This window comes from Capra hircus, chromosome 14 (genome assembly GCF_001704415.2).
Source record: "Capra hircus breed San Clemente chromosome 14, ASM170441v1, whole genome shotgun sequence".
Lineage (NCBI taxonomy): Eukaryota > Metazoa > Chordata > Mammalia > Artiodactyla > Bovidae > Capra > Capra hircus.
This window is the reverse complement of record NC_030821.1, coordinates 87,601,751-87,618,379: the sequence shown is the minus strand read 5'-3', so window position 1 is coordinate 87,618,379 and position 16,629 is coordinate 87,601,751.

Genomic DNA, 16,629 nt, shown 5'->3' with positions numbered 1-16,629 from the left:
CACTGAGCAGACAACCCACAAATTGGAGAACAGTTATATCAAAGAAGTTCTCACACTGTTGTGAAAGTTCTAGGAGCAAGACCATCAGAGCAAGACCCAGATCACTCCAATCAGGAAGCATTCACAAGCCTCTTATCTTTATGCATCAGAGGGCAGAGAGAATGAAAATCAAATCACAAAAAACAAACCAAATTGCTCACATGGACCACAGCCTTCTGTAGCTCAATGAAACTATGTGCCATGCCGAGTGTTACCACCCAAGACAGAGGGATCATGGTGAACGGTTCTGAAAAAATGTGGTCCACTGGAGAAGGGAATGACAAAACGTTTCAGTATTCTTGCCTTGAGAACCTCATGGACAGTATGAAAAGGAAAAATATATGACACTAAAAGATGAACTCCCCAGGTAAGTAGGTATCCAGTATGCTACTGGAGAAGAGTGGACAAAAAGCTCTAGAGAGTATGAAGAGGCTGAGCCAAAATGAAAACAATGCCCAGTTGTGGATGCGACTGATGATGGAAGTAACTCCAATGCTATAAATTCAAACTAAAAAATAAAAATAAAAATAAAATTCTCAAGGCTAAAAAAAAAAAAAAAGGAACAATATTGTGTAAGAACTTAGAGTGTTAGGTCTTTGAATCAAGGTAAATTGGAAGTGGTCAAGCAGGAAACAGCAAGAGTGAACGTGAACATTTTAGGAATCAGTGAACTAGAGTGGATGAGAACAGGCAAATTTAATTCAGATAATTATTACATCTACTACTGTGGGCAAGATTCCCTTAGAAGGAATACATACACCCCATAGTCAACAAAAGGGCCTGAAATGCATGCAGTTCAGTTTAGTTACTCTGTCATGTCAGACTCTTTGCGACCCCAAGGACTGCAGCACGCCAAGCCTCCCTGTCCATCACCAACTACCGGAGTTTACTCAAACTCATGACCATCCAACCATCTCATCCTCTGTCGTCCCCTTCTCCTCCTGCATTCATTCTTTCTTAGCATCAGGGTCTTTTCAAATGAATCAGCTCTTCGATCAGGCGGCCAAAGTATTGGAGCTTCAGCTTCAACATCAGCCCTTCCAATGCATATTCTGGACTGATTTCCTTTAGGATAGACTGGTTGGATCTTCTTGCAGTCCAAGGAACTTTCAAGAGTCTTCTCCAACACCACAGCTCAAAAGCATCAATTTTTCAGCTTTCTCACATTCATACATGACTACTGGAAAAACCATAGCCTTGACTAGATGGACCTCTGTTGGCAAAGTAATGTCTTTGCTTTATAATATGCTGTCTAGTTTGGTCATAACTTTTCTTCCAAGGAGCAAGCATCTTTTAATTTCATGGCTACAGACACCATCTGCACTGACTCAGTATTTGAATGCAATCTCAAAAATGACAGACTGATCTCTCTTTGTTTGCAAAGCAAATCATTCAAAATCACAGTAATCCAAGTCTATGCCTCAACCATAAATGGTGAAGAAACTGAAATTGAACGGTTCACTGAAGACCTACAAAAAATTCCAGAATGAGCACCAAAATAGATGTTCCTTTGATCACAGGGGATGGGAATGCAAAAGTAGGAGGTCAAGAGAAACCTGAAGTAACAGGCAAATGTGACCTTGGAATACAAAATGAGTCAGGACAGAGTTTTGCCAAAAGAAAGGATTGGTCACCTTCTTCCAATAATACAAGAGAATACTCTACACTTGGACATCACCAGATAATCAATATCCAAATCAGATTGAGTATATACTTTGCATCCAAGAAGATCTATATAGTTTGCAAAAATAAGACCAGAAGCTACCTGTGTCTCAGATCATAAACTCTGTATTGCAAAGTTCAGTTTAAATAGAAAAAGTAGGGAAAGTCATTAGCCCATTCAGGAGTGAACTAAATCAAAGTCCTTATGATTATACAGTGGAAGTGACAAATAGATTCAAGGAGTCAGATCTGATAGAGTGTTGGAAGAACTATGTACAGACATTTGTAACATTGTACAGTAGGCTTGATCAAAACCACCCCCCTCCAAAAGGCAAAAAGGCAAAATGGTATTCTGAGGGGTGTTACAAACAGCTGAGAAAAGAAGAGAAGTGAAAGGAAATGGAGAAAAGGAAAAATTGACCCATCTGAATGCAGAGTTCCAAAGAATAGCAAGGAGATATAAGAAAGCCTTCCTAAATGAACAATGCAAAGAAACAGAGGAAAGAAATAGAATGGGAAATATTAGAGACCTCCTCAAGAAAATTAGAGATACCAAGGGAACATTTCATGCAAAGATGAGCACAATAAAGAACAGAAATATTATGGACCTAACAGAAACAGAAGATATTAACAACTGGTGGCAAGACTACACAGAAAGATTATACAGAAAAGATATTAATAACCCATATAACCATGATGGTGTGATCACTTGCCTAGAGCCTGGCATCCTGAAACACGGAGTCAATTGGGCTTTGGGAAGCAAAACTTATGAACAAAGTGAGTGGAAGTGATGGATATCCAATTGAGCTATTTTAAATTCTAAAATATAATGCTGTCAATGTGCTGCACTCAATATGCCAGCAAATTTGGAAACTCAGCAGTGGCAACAGGAATGAACAAATGTCATTTTTCATTCCAATCCCGAAGAATGTTCAAGCTACCACATTATTGCATTTGTCTCACATGCTGGCAAAGTAATGCTCAAAATTCTCCAAACTAGGCTCTAACAGTACATGAACTGAGAAATTCCAGATGTTCAAGCTGGATTTAGGCAGAGTAACCAGATATTAAGTTTCCAACATCCATTGGATCGTAAAAAAAGGAAAAAGACAAAAAGACAAAAACAAACAAAAAAAAAGAGAATTCCAGAAAAAAACCCCAAAATCTACTGTCCTTTAACTGAGAGAAATAAAGCGAAAGTGGAAGTCGCTCAGTTGTGTCTGACGTTTTGCGACTTCTATGGACTATACAGTCCATGGAATTCTCCAGGCCAGAATTCTGGAGTGAGTAGCTTATCCTTTCTCCAACAGATCTTCCTAATAGGTGATCAAACTGGGGTCTGCGGCATTGCAGCCAGATTCTTTACCAACTGAACTATTAGAGAAGCCCTTTCCCATCACTGATTAGGCTGAAATCTTTGACTGTGTGGATCATATCAAACACTGGAAAATTCTTGAAGAATTGGGAATACCAGTTCACCTTATCTGCCACCTGGGAAACCTATATGCAGATCAAGAAGTAACAGAATTGGATATGTAAAAATGGACTGGTTCCAAATTGGAAAAGGAGAATATCAAGGTTGTATCCTGTCACCCTCCTCATTTAACTTATATGAAGAGTTCCGTTTAGTTTAGTCACTCAGTCGTGTCTGACTATTTGCAATCCAATGAATTGCAGCACACCAAGCCTCCCTGTCCATCACCAACTCCGGGAGTTCACCCAAACTCATGTGCATAGAGTCAGTGATGCCATCAAGCCATTTCCTCCTCTGTCGTCCCCTTCTCCTCCTGCCCTCAATCCCTCCCAGCATCAGGGTCTTTTCCAGTAGGTCAACTTTTTGCATGAGGTGGCAAAGTATTCGACTTTTAGCCTCAGCATTATTCCTTCCATTGAACACCCAGGACAGGTCTCCTTCAGGATGGACTGGTTGGATCTCCTTGCAGTCCAAGGGACTCTCAAGAGTCTTCTCCAACACCACAGTTCAAAAGCATAAATTGTTCAGTACTCAACTTTCTTCACAGTCCAAATCTCACATCCATACATGAATATTGGAAAGAATATAGCCTTGACTAGACGGACCCTTTTGGCAAAGTAATATATCTGCTTTTTTTAATTAAATTTTTATTTTTACTTTATTTTACTTTACAATACTGTAATGGTTTTGCCATACATTGACATGAATCCATCACGGGTGTACATGCATTCCCAAACATGAACTCCCTTCCCACCTTCCTCCCCATAACATCTCTCTGCGTCATCCCCGTGCACCAGCCCCAAGCATGCTGTATCCTGCATCGGACATAGACTGGCAATTCAATTCTTACATGATAGTATACATGTTTCAATGCCATTCTCCCAAATCATCCACCCTCTCCCTCTTCCTCTGAGTCCAAAAGTCCACTATACACATCTGTGTCTTTTTTGCTGTCTTGCATACAGGGTCATCATTGCCATCTTTCTAAATTCCACATATATGTGTTAGTATACTGTATTGGTGTTTTTCTTTCTGGCTTACTTCACTCTGTATAATCGGCTCCAGTTTCATCCATCTCATCAGAACTGATTCAAATGTATTCTTCTTAATGGCTGAGTAATACTCCATTGTGTATATGTACCACAGCTTTCTTATCCATTCATCTGCTGATGGACATCTAGGTTGTTTCTATGTCCTGGCTATTATAAACAGTGCTGCAATGAACATTGGGGTACACGTGTCTCTTTCAATTCTGGTTTCCTCAGTGTGTATGCCCAGCAGTGGGATTGCCAGGTCATAAGGCGGTTCTATCTGCAATTTTTAAAGGAATCTCCACACTGTTCTCCATAGTGGCTGTACTAGTTTGCATTCCCACCAACAGTGTAGGAGGGTTCCCTTTTCTCCACACCCTCTCCAGCATTTATTGCTTGCAGATTTTTGGAGCTCAGACATTCTGACTGGTGTGATGTGGTACCTCATTGTGGTTTTGATTTGCATTTCTCTAATAATGAGTGACGTTGAGCATCTTTTCATGCGTTTGTTAGCCATCCGTATGTCTTCTTTGGAGAAATGTCTATTTAGTTCTTTGGCCTATTTTTTGATTGGGTATTGTATTTTTCTGGAATTGAGCTGAATAAGTTGCTTATATATTTTTGAGATTAGTTGTTTGTCAGTTGCTTCATTTGCTAATATTTTCTCCCATTCTGAAGGCTGTCTTTTCACCTTGCTTATATTCTCCTTTGTTGTGCAGAAGTTTTTAATTGTAATTAGATCCCATTTGTTTATTTTTGCTTTATTTCCAGAATTCTGGGAGGTGGATCATAGAGGATCCTGCTGTGATTTATGTCGGAGAGTGTTTTGCCTATGTTCTCCTCTAGGAGTTTTATAGTTTCTGGTCTCACATTTAGATCTTTACTCCATTTTGAGTTTATTTTCGTGTGCGGTATTAGAAAGTGTTCTAGTTTCATTCTTTTACAAGTGGTTGACCAATTTTCTCACCACCGCTTGTTAAAGAGATTGTCTTTACTCCATTGTATATTCTTGCCTCCTTTGTCAAAGATAAGGTGTCCATAAGTGTGTGGATTTATCTCTGGACTTTCTGTTTTGTTCCATTGATCTATATTTCTGTCTTTGTGCCAGTACCATACTGTCTTGATGACTGTGGCTTTGTAGTAGAGCCTGAAGTCAGGCAAGTTGATTTCTCTAGTTCCATTCTTCTTTCTCAAGATTGCTTTGGCTATTAGAGTTTTTTTTTTTTTTTTTTTTTTGTATTTCCATACAAATCTTGAAATTATTTGTTCTAGTTCTGTGAAAAATATTGCTGGTAGCTTGATAGGGATTCTCACTGTTTGCAGATGACATGATCCTCTATGTAGAAAACCCTGAAGACTCCACCAGAAAATTACTAGAGCTAATCAATGAATATAGTCAATTTGCAGGATACAAAATCAACACACAGAAATCCCTTGCATTCTTATACACTAATAATGAGAAAGTATGAAAAGAAATTAAGGAAACAATTCCATTCACCATTGCAACGAAAAGAATAAAATACTTAGGAATATATCTACCTAAAGAAACTAAAGACCTATAATATAGCAAACTATAAAACACTGTTGATAGAAATCAAAGAAGACACTAATAGATGGAGAAATATACCATGTTCATAGATCGGAAGAATCAATATAGTGAAAATGAGTATACTACCCAAGCAATTTACAAATTCAATGCAATATCTCTGCTTTTGAATATGCTATCTAGGTTGGTCATAACTTTCCTTCCAAAGAGTAAGCATCTTTAAAATTCATGGCTGCAATTACCATCTGCAGTGATTTTGGAGCCGAGAAAAATAAAGCCAGCCACTATTTCCACTCTTTCCCAATCATTTCATATGAATTGATGGGACCAGATGCCATAATCTTTGTTTTCTGAATGTTGAGATTTAAACCAATTTTTTCACTCTCTTCTTTCCCTTTCATTGAGAGACTTTTTAGTTCCTCTTCACTTTCTGCCATAAGGGTGGTGTCATCTGCATATCTGAGGTTATTGATATTTCTCCTGGCATACTTAATTCCAGCTTGTGCTTCTTCCAGCCAAGTGTTTCTCATGATGTACTCTGCATAGAAGTTAAATAAGCAGGGTGACAATATGCAGCCTTGATGCACTCCTTTTCCTATTTGGAACCAGTCTGTTATTCCATGTCCAGTTCTAACTGTTGCTTCCTCACCTGCATATACATTTCTCAAGAGGCAGGTCAGGTGGTCTGATATGTCCATCTCTTGCAGAATTTTCCGCAGTTTATTGTGATCCACACAAAGAATTTGGCAGAGTCAATAAAGCAGAAATAGATGTTTTTTTTTCTGGAACTCTCTTGCTTTTTCCATGATCCAGCGGATGTTGGCAATTTGATCTATAGTTCCTCTGCCTTTTCTAAAAGCATCTTGAACATATGGAAGTTCATGATTCCTGTATTGCTGAAGCCTGGCTTGGAGAATTTTGAGCATTACTTTACTAGCGTGTGGGATGACTGCAATTATGCGGTAGTTTGAGCATTTTTTGGCATTGCCTTTCTTTGGGAATGGAATGAAAAATGACCTTTTCCAGTCTTGTGGCCACTACTGTGTTTTCCAAATTTGCTGGCATATTGAGTGCAGCACTTTCACAGCATTATCTTTCAGGATTTGAAATAGCTCAACTGGAATTCCATCACCTCCACTAGCTGGTAGTGATGTTTTCTAAGGCCCACTTGACTTCACATTTCAAGATGTCTGGCTCTTGGTGAGTGATCACACCATCGTGATTGTCTGGGTCGTGAAGATCTTTTTTTGTACAGTTCTTTGTATTCTTGCCACCTCTTCCTAATATCTTCTGTTTCTGTTAGGACCATACCATTTCTGTCCTTATTGAGCCCATCTTTTTTATGAAATGTTCCCTTGGTATCTCTAAGTTTCTTGAAGTGATCTCTAGTCTTTCCTATTCTGTTGTTTGCCTCTTCTACTTTGCATTGATCACTGAGGACGGCTTTCTTATATCTCCTTGCTATTCTTTGGAACTGTGCATTCAGATGCTTATATCTTTCTTTTTCTCCTTTGCTTTTCGCTTCTCTTCTATTTACAGCTGTTTGTAAGTCCTCCTCAGATAGCCGTTTTTCTTTTTTTGCATTTCTTTTCCATGGGGATGGTCTTGATCCCTGTCTCCTGTACAATGTCATAAACCTCAGTCCATAGTTCATCAGGCACTCTATCAGGTCTAGTCTCTTAAATCTATTTCTCACTTCCACTCTATAATCATAAGGGATATGGTTTAGGTCATAACTGAATGGTCTAGTGGTTTTCCCTACATTCTTCAATTTAAGTCTGAATTTGGCAATAAGGAGTTCATGATGTGAGCCACAGTCAGCACCAAGTCTAGTTTTTGCTGACTGTATAGAGCTTCTCCATGTTTGGCTCAAAGAATATAATCAATCTGATTTTGGTGTTAATCATCTTGTGATGTCTATGTGTAGACTCTTCTCTTGTGTTGTTGGAAGATAGTGTTTGCTATGACCAGATCATTTCTTGGGAAAACTCTATTAGCCTTTTCCCTGCTTCATTCCATATTCCAAGGCCAATTTGCCTGTTACTCCAGGTGTTTCTTGACTTCCTACTTTTGCATTCCAGTCCCCTAGAATGAAAAGGACATCTTTTTTGATTTTAGTTCTAAAAGGTCTTATAGGTCTTCATAGAACCATTCAACTTCAGCTTCTTTAGCATTGCTGGTTGGGGCACAGGCTTGGATTACCATGATGTTGAATTTTTTGTCTTGGAAATGAATGGAGATCATTCTGTCATTTTTGAGATTGCATCCAAGTACTGCATTTAGGACTCTTTTGTTGACCATGATGACTACTCCACTTCTTCTAAGGGATTCCTGCCTACAGTAGTAGATATAATGGTCATCTGAGTTAAATTCACTCATTCCAGTCCATTCCCTGCAATCTTGATTCCAGCTAGTGCTTTATCCAGCCCAGCATTTTGCATGATGTACTCTGAATATAAGTTAAATAAGCAAGGTGACAATATACAGCCTTAACATACTCCTTTCCTGATTTGGTACCAGTCTGTTGTTCCATGCCCATTTTTCACTGTTGCTTCTTGAGCTCCATACAAATTTCTCAGGAGTGTCAGGTGGTCTCGTATTCCTAACTCATAGAATTTTCCTCACTTTGCGGTGATTTATACAGTCAAAGGCTTTCACATAGTCAGTAAAGCAGAAATAGATGTTTTTCTGGAACTCTTGCTTTTTTGATGATCCAACAGATGTTTGCAATTTGATCTCAGGTTTCATCTAGGTTGTTGATTTTGCTAGTATAAAACTGTAATAGTTACTCTCTCTCTCTTTTGTGTTTTTTGTCGTATCAGCTATAGTTTCTCCTCTTTCGTATATAATTTTGTTATTTGAGACTTTTTTCTTGGTACGCCTGATTAGAGGTCTGCTCATTTTCTTTTCAAAAAATAACTGCTTTTAGCAATGCTTTCTGTTGTTTTTATGATCTCTATTTTATTACTTTCCTTTCTGATTTTTAATATAGCCTTCTATTGTTTATTTGTTTTAACTAATTTTTACTAATTATTTTAGATGTTCAGATAGGTTGTTAAGATTTTTATTTCTAAAAGAAAGCCTATATCACTATTACTTTCTCTCTTAATTTTAAGAAAGAAAGTAATGCTGCAACCCATAGATATCCTAAGATTGTGTTTAATCGTCATTTGTCTTTAGGTATTTTCTGATTTCTTGTTTGATTTCATCATTGACCCACGTGTTTTCCAGTAGCATGTTGTTTATTCTCTTTTTCCTTGTTATTTCCCCCTGTGATTGATTTCTAATTTCAAAATGTTGTGGCCAGAAAAGATACGCGATATAATATCTATCCCATTAAGTTTGCTGAGTATTATTTTGTGACCTAATAAGTGACCTATTCCTGAGAATGTTTCACGTGCCCTTGAATATAATGCGTGTCCCAGTGTTTTTTGGATGTACTGTCCTATCTATATCAATGAAGCACAACTGATCCATTGTGTCATTTTGGACATTGATTGCTTTATTTTATTGTCCAGATGATCTATTCAGCAATGTCAGTGGGGTGTTAAAAATCTCCAGCTGTCACTGTATTTTTCTCAACTTCATCTTTATGTCTGTTATTATTTTTTTAATTAATTTTTTTGGATGCTAATTACTTTACAATATTGTATTTGTTTTGCCATACATCAACATGAATCCGCCACGGTTGTACATGTGTTCCCAATCCTGAACCCCCTCCCACCTTCCTCCCCATATCATCCCTCTGGGTCATCCCAGTTATTTGTTTTATAAATCTGTGTGTGTTAATTCACTTCAGCCATGTCCAACTCTTTGCAACACTGGACTGTATCCCACCAGAATCCTCTTTCCATGGGATTCTACAGGCAAGAATACTGAAATGGGTTGCTATTTTCTCCTCCAGAGCATTCTTCCTGACCCAAGAGCCAGATCTACATCTCTTATGTCTCCTGCATTGGCAGGCAAGTCCTTTGCCACTAGCACCAGCTGGGAAGACTTTATAAATTTAGGTGATCCTATAGTGGGTGCATATAAGTTAATGAGCATAATATCTCTTCTTATATTGATCCTTTTATCATTATGTTATGCCCTTCTTTATCTATCTTCATGATCTTTGCTTTAAAGTTTATTCTGCTTAATATAAATATTATTACCCCCCTTTTCTTTTTTAATAATTATCAAAATTATGCACTTATTGCCGTTTAATCCTTGTTTTCCAGTTGTTTTGTAATGATTCTTTGTTCATTTCTTATTCTTTTTACTTTTACTTAGTACAGTTTGCCAGTTTTATTTTCATAGTATGCTCAAGTTCCTCTGTTTCTTTTTTTTCCCCTTTGTGAATCTATTGCATGTTTTTGATTTGTGATTGTGGTTATCACGAAGTTCAAGTACATTGACCTGTAGTTAATCTACTTGTTTTAAAGTGATAATCATTCAAATGAAAGCATATTCTAAAGGTTTACATATTTTACTCCCCTACCCAACCTTTGTGATTTTGATGTTCCATTTTACATCTTCATCTTGATCTTTTTACAGTTTGTTTTAGTTGTATTTCCTTTTATAATTTTTCTGTTTTTTAAAACATATATACTGGCTTAAGTGACTTTGTCATACATGGATTGAGAGCTGGCCAATAAAGAAAGCTGAGCACTGAAAAATTGATGTTTTTGAACTGTGGTGTTTGAGAAAACTCTTGAGAGTCCTTTGGACTGCAAGGAGATCAAACCAGTCAATCTTAAAGGAAATCAATCCTGAATATTCACTGGAAAGACTGATGCTGAAGCTGAAGCTCCAATACTTTGGCACCTTGATGCAAAGAGCCCACTCATGTGAAAAGACTCTGATTCTGGGACAGATAGAAGACAGGAGGAGAAGGGGACAACAGGGGATAAGATGGTTGGATGGCATCACTGACTCATGGACATGAGTTTAAGCAAGCCTTAGAAGATAGTGATGGACAAGGAGGCCTGGCATGCTGCAATCTCTGGGGTTGCAAATAGTTGGAGATCATTGAGAGACTGGATAACAGCAACAACAAAATGATCTTCTATCTTTTTATATATTTGTCATTTCTATTATGACATTCTCTTTCCTATAGGTTCTTATTTCTTTTCCATTTAGAGAAAATCCTTCAGTAATGTACGTTCAGAATTGCTGTGTTCTTTTAGTTCTTGCTTGTCTGAGAAATTCCTCATTTTTCTCGTAGACTATCCTAGATTTCAAGTATTCCCCTGTTAGGACTTTGAATATATAATGACACTCCCTTCTAGCTTGCAAAATTTCTGCAGAGAAATCACCTGAGAGCTTTATGAGGGTTTCCTTGTAATTGACCCTGTTTCTCTCTTGCTGCTTTTAGAATCCTGTATTTAACCATTTCAGTTATGCTACATCTTCTTGTGGGTTTGTTTGAATTCATCTTGTCTGTTTCCTGTACCTAGATATCAGTCGTCTTTTTTAGTTTTGGGATGTTTTCAGCCATAATTTCTTCAATTACATTTTTGATCTCCTTTTTTCTCTCTTCTTCTCTGGAATTCCTATTGTGCACACAATATTATCCCATAGATACTGTATCTTTCTTTCTTTTGTCTTCTTTTCTTTTTAATTTATATTTCTGTATGCTGTTCTGATTGGGTTGTTATCATTCTTCCATCCTCCAGATCACTTATTTATTCTTATGTGTCATTCAATCTGATAGTCATTGTTTACAGATTGGTTTTTATCACAGCTTTTGAATTATATATTTTGTTTGGTTCATCTTTGTATTTTCTAGTTCCTTGTCATAATGACCTGCGTTTCTAATGAGAATATTTCTTAATTTAAGTAGCATTTTTGTTGTCTCCTTTTTGAACTACTTTTGAACAGGGTCTAGTAGACTGGCAAGGTGTTTTTCATCATGTGTTCTTTCAGGGAATTTATCTTGTTCATTTAAATGGGACTAATTTCTCTGCCTTTTTATTTTGCTTAACTTTGTTTTTGAATTTAGGAGAAACAGGGGTCTTATTGGTCTTAAAGGAATGCTTTTATGTGGGAGTGTTCCTGTGTAGATTGTGTGTCTAATAATTTTTTGTGTGAGGGCTGATTTTGGTATGCAAGTCAACCACATCTTTCCTTGGGATGTGCTGGTGGTTATTTCCCTGATAAGGGGTTCTGGCTGCTGTCATAGTATCTAAAGCATTTTCTGGGTGTGAAATGGGGTTTTGTCTTTGCTCTATAGCTGCCCACCCTGTAGGCCCAGGTCTCTCCCATTATTGGAGTAGAAGCCTAAGGTTGAGGTTTGATCAGGCTCCATTGCCCTTGAGTGTGTGCTCTGCCCTAATGGAGGTGATGATCAAAGCAAGTGACGCCTGCAGTCACAGAGGAATTATGTACCATCTGTGTATCATCTAAATTTCCACTTAGAAGCAGCCTGGGATCTTAGTCCTCTCTCTCTTGTGTTCGTCCCTGATCTAGTGCAAGGCTGTGAAATAGGCTGGGCCTGGGGGTCAGATTTACACATCAGGCACTTCTGTTTGTATATGTGTAGGTAGGCCCGATCTTTGCCAAGATTTAGGTGTAGATTGAGTGGGTTTAGGGCATTCATCCATTCACATTGGGAAGTGAGACTAGGCAGCAGCCAGCAGTGCAAGACTGTTTCTGCCTTGACTGTTGTTAGTACGTTATCATTTGAACTGCCACTTGGTCTCCACCTGAAAAGAAATACATTTTAAACAAATGGCATTGCAAACTGGATAATCATTTGAACAAATAAGATGCCTTAATATACTAAATCATATAATGATATTAGCAAGATGGATGACAGATCTCAATGTAAAAACTAAAATTTCTAGCTCCTAGAATAAAACATAAAATAGTATATTTGTGATAGCTGAGAAAACATTTCCTAGATCAAATGAAAAATCAGTAACTAAAAAGTAAAGGAAGTTGATAACCTGAACTTTATCAAAATTAAAAACTCTTCTAAAAACACCTGAAAATGTAAAATGTAGAAATGATAAAATGCCACAGAATGAGACAAATTATTTGGAAAAAAAAAAAAAACTTAACAAGGACTTATTTACTGAACATTTTTGAAGCATTAATGGCACTTTTATATCGAAAAAAAGTAACGATTTTAAAAAGAAATTTCAATCACTTCTTGCTTTGCCGCTGACATGTAAAGTATTGGAAGTCACCATTCTTTTTCTTACAATAAAATAATTCAAAGGAACTGAAAATAAATAACTTTTTAAAGGATCTTTCAGAGAATTAAACTCACAGGGAAAACTGCCACATCCAAATCTGGAGAGAGGGGTGCATGTAGAGAGGCACAGCTGAAATGATCTTTCTGGTAGGAGAAACCACTGTAGCCATAAGCTGGTGGCATAAATTATGAAGTATCTTATTGCTCAGTGCTAAAGCTGAAACGTAGCTTAGTGTGAGTATGAAATTTTTGGTGGTGACAGTCTTGGAGAGCTCTCACACTTCTCTGGATTTTCACTCCAGGAATCCCAGAAGTTTATCACTGAGAAGATTCAGAAAAATCTTCATCTTTCTATTAGGAGTGGAGGTAGATGATCAGTTTCATACATATCCAGAGTGTTATCCAAGATGAGGGTCTCCTGAGCAAGTGAAAATGTTTTCTAGATCCTTATCCCACAAGAAGGAAGGGAAATAATCTAACTTCATACATTCCTAGCTTTCCTGTTTCACCCAAGGGGGAAGAAAAGTCTGAGAAACATTCATGAAGGTCATATTTAAAGGACACAGTCAATGAAGGATTGAGACACAATCATATGATTATAGAATACTTCTTATATCACCAGAGCACCAGTAGAATAACAGTATGACTCAACATTTTAGAGTCTCAGATTCTATTCAAGACGTTTTCAGATAAATTAGACAAAAAAGAGAAAATTGAAAAAGTTAAAGCTTCTAACATCTGCAATACAGCAAACACTGAACACAGACTAATTCTTAGCAAGATTAAAATAAAAGTTCACAGTAAAGGCCTATAAAACTGAGTTCTTATTAGTTGATACATCACATCCAGCTTTCAAAAAATTATAAGACATACTAGAAGGCAAGTGAGAACACAACCTGAAGAGATAAGGTAATCACAAAACTAGATTCATGAATGGAAGAGTTTTTGGAATAATAGATCAGGATTTAACAAAAGAAGAAACTGAAAATGATATATTAAAAATTTTACTGGGAAAATTATAAACATGCATTAATAGATGGATACTACAAGTAAAGAGAAAGTCTAAGAAAGAATTGAAATAACATTTTATAAATACTTTATAGTAGGCATGAAAATGTCCCTTATTTATTCATCAGTATATTGGACATGACAAAGGATAACATCAGTGAGCTTGAAAATTTGCAAGTAGAGATTTCACAAATTGAAACACAAAAAGAAAAAAGAGTTTAACAACAGAACAGAATATACAAAAATTGTGGAATGATTTCAAAAGATGTCACACATGCGTCGTTGTCATATCAGAAGAGATAGGGAACATAAGACATATCTGAAATAACAACGGTCATGAAAATTTCAAAATTAACGACAGACACTAGACCTTAGTTCCATGAAAATCAAAGAACGCCAAGCAAGTGTTTATATAAAATTAAAGAAAGAAAACAAATATTCAACAAGCAACAGCATGTAATCATACCATATTTGAACTGTGGAATTCCAAGGATGAAGGGAATATCTTGAAATCAGCCACAGAAAATGTCAAATGCTTTACTCATAGAGAAACAAGGATAAGAACTATATTGGTTTTCCTTATCAGAAACCATGCAATCAAGAGAGTGGCAAAAATAAATTGTTAAAAGAAAAAAAACACATATATGTACACATATCAACTAGAGACACTGGAAAAGCGTCCACTTGCTTATTAGCTCAAATGGTATACAATTATTAAATAGAAATATCCCTGCTCATGAAAAAGAAAAAAATGAAGACCTCTTACATTTTGAAAAAGTAATACATATTGCATGCTTTCTTTCGTATAAAGTTAAAAACTGCTATCTTATTAAAAAAAATCAAGATAGCGATTATAATTGGCAGAAGGTGTGATTACTAAAAGGCAGGTAGGCGATGTTGGCAGGATTCTATTTCTGAACTTTGGTGATTTTCATTGATGCATTCACTTTTTGTTATTTCCTAGAATCGTGTACTTATTAGTTGCAAATTATTCTGTAAGCATGTCATACAACAATTTAAAAACTTTAAGTTCTGAAAATCATTGAAACAACATAGCCATCTATTCAGACAAAATGGAATATCTTCTTCTTTCATCCCCAGTTGTGGCTGAGGAATTGTGATCAAGTCAAAATCATGTAAGTGAAGTATACAAGCCCATATAGCAGACTAGGGCTACTTCTCTGAACATCTTATAGGGTTAGTTAGTGTTCACGCTGCTAAAAAATTATCCTCAAATCTCTCAGTCAGCGTAGGGAAAATTATAAAAATTATAAGTTGCTCTCTATCCTAATAGCTTACAATTTTACACCATGATAATGCTCCATTAGATCTAAAAATATAGTTTTACTTTTGCAAAATAAGAATACTTTTTGATTCATATAAATAAACAATAATTAGAACTATAAAAATTAAACAGAATGTTCTGATTTTCTTCCATCTCAACTCTCTGGGCTTCCCTGTTGGCTCAGATGACAAAGAATCTGCCTGCAGTGCAGGAGACTCAGGTTTGATCTCTGCGTCTGGAAGATTACTTGGAGAAGGGAATGGAAACCCACTCCAATATTCTTTTCTGGAAGATTCTATGGACAGAGGAGGCTTGCCAGCTATAGTCCATGGAGTCGCAAAGAGTCTGAGTCATGACTGAGCAACTAACACACACACACAAAACAAACAAACAAAAAAACAAACAAAAAACACATTAATGTTTAAATATTACTGCCTTAATAAGATTTTTTACCTCAATTATCCACTCTACTTTATATACTATAATCTGACATTCAACAAAACAGTTTCAATTATGATTCAATTAACTATTAACTCTGTAATAGGTCTTATCGTTTGCAAATTCAGAATGAACAGTCCATTTAAGCCCATTTTATTGCAGAATGACTAATTTTCAACTATGGACTTTTATCCCTAGATTTCTTCTCAGCTTCAAATGATACTTAGTTTAAACATCAGGGCATATGGTAGATTCAGTTTAATTCAGTTACTCAGTCGTGTTTGACTCTTTGCAACCCCTTGGACTGGAGCAGGCCAGGCTTCCCTGTCCATCACCAACTCCTGGGGCTTACTCAAACTCATGTCCATAGAGTCGGCGAAGCCATCCAAAATCTTATCCTCTGTCGTCCCCTTCTCCTCCCACCTTCAATCTTTCCCAGCATCAAGGTCTTTTCAAATGAGTCAGTTCTTTGCATCAGGTGGCCAAAGTATAGGAGTTTCAGCTTCAACATCTGTCCTTCCAATGAACACCCAGGACAGTTCTCTTTTTGGATGGACTGGTTGGATCTCCTTGCAATCCAAAGGACTCTCAAGAGTCTTCTTCAACACCACAGTTCAAAAGTATCAATTCTTTGGTGCTCAGCTTTCTTTATAGTCCAATCTCACATCTATATGTGACTACTGGAAGAAAGGAGAGTTTTGTTGGCAAAGTAATGTCTCTGCTTTTTAATATGCATCTAGGTTGGTCATAAATTTTGTTCCAAGGAGCAAGTGTCTTTTAATTTCATGACTTCAATCACCATCTGAAGTGATTTTGGAGCCCAGAAAAATAAAGTCTGTCACCATTTCCACTGTTTCCCCATCTATTTCCCATGAAGTGATGGGACCAGATGCCATGATCTTACTTTTTGAATGTTGAGCTTTAAGCCAACTTTTTTCCTTCCTCTTGCACATTCATCAAGAGGTT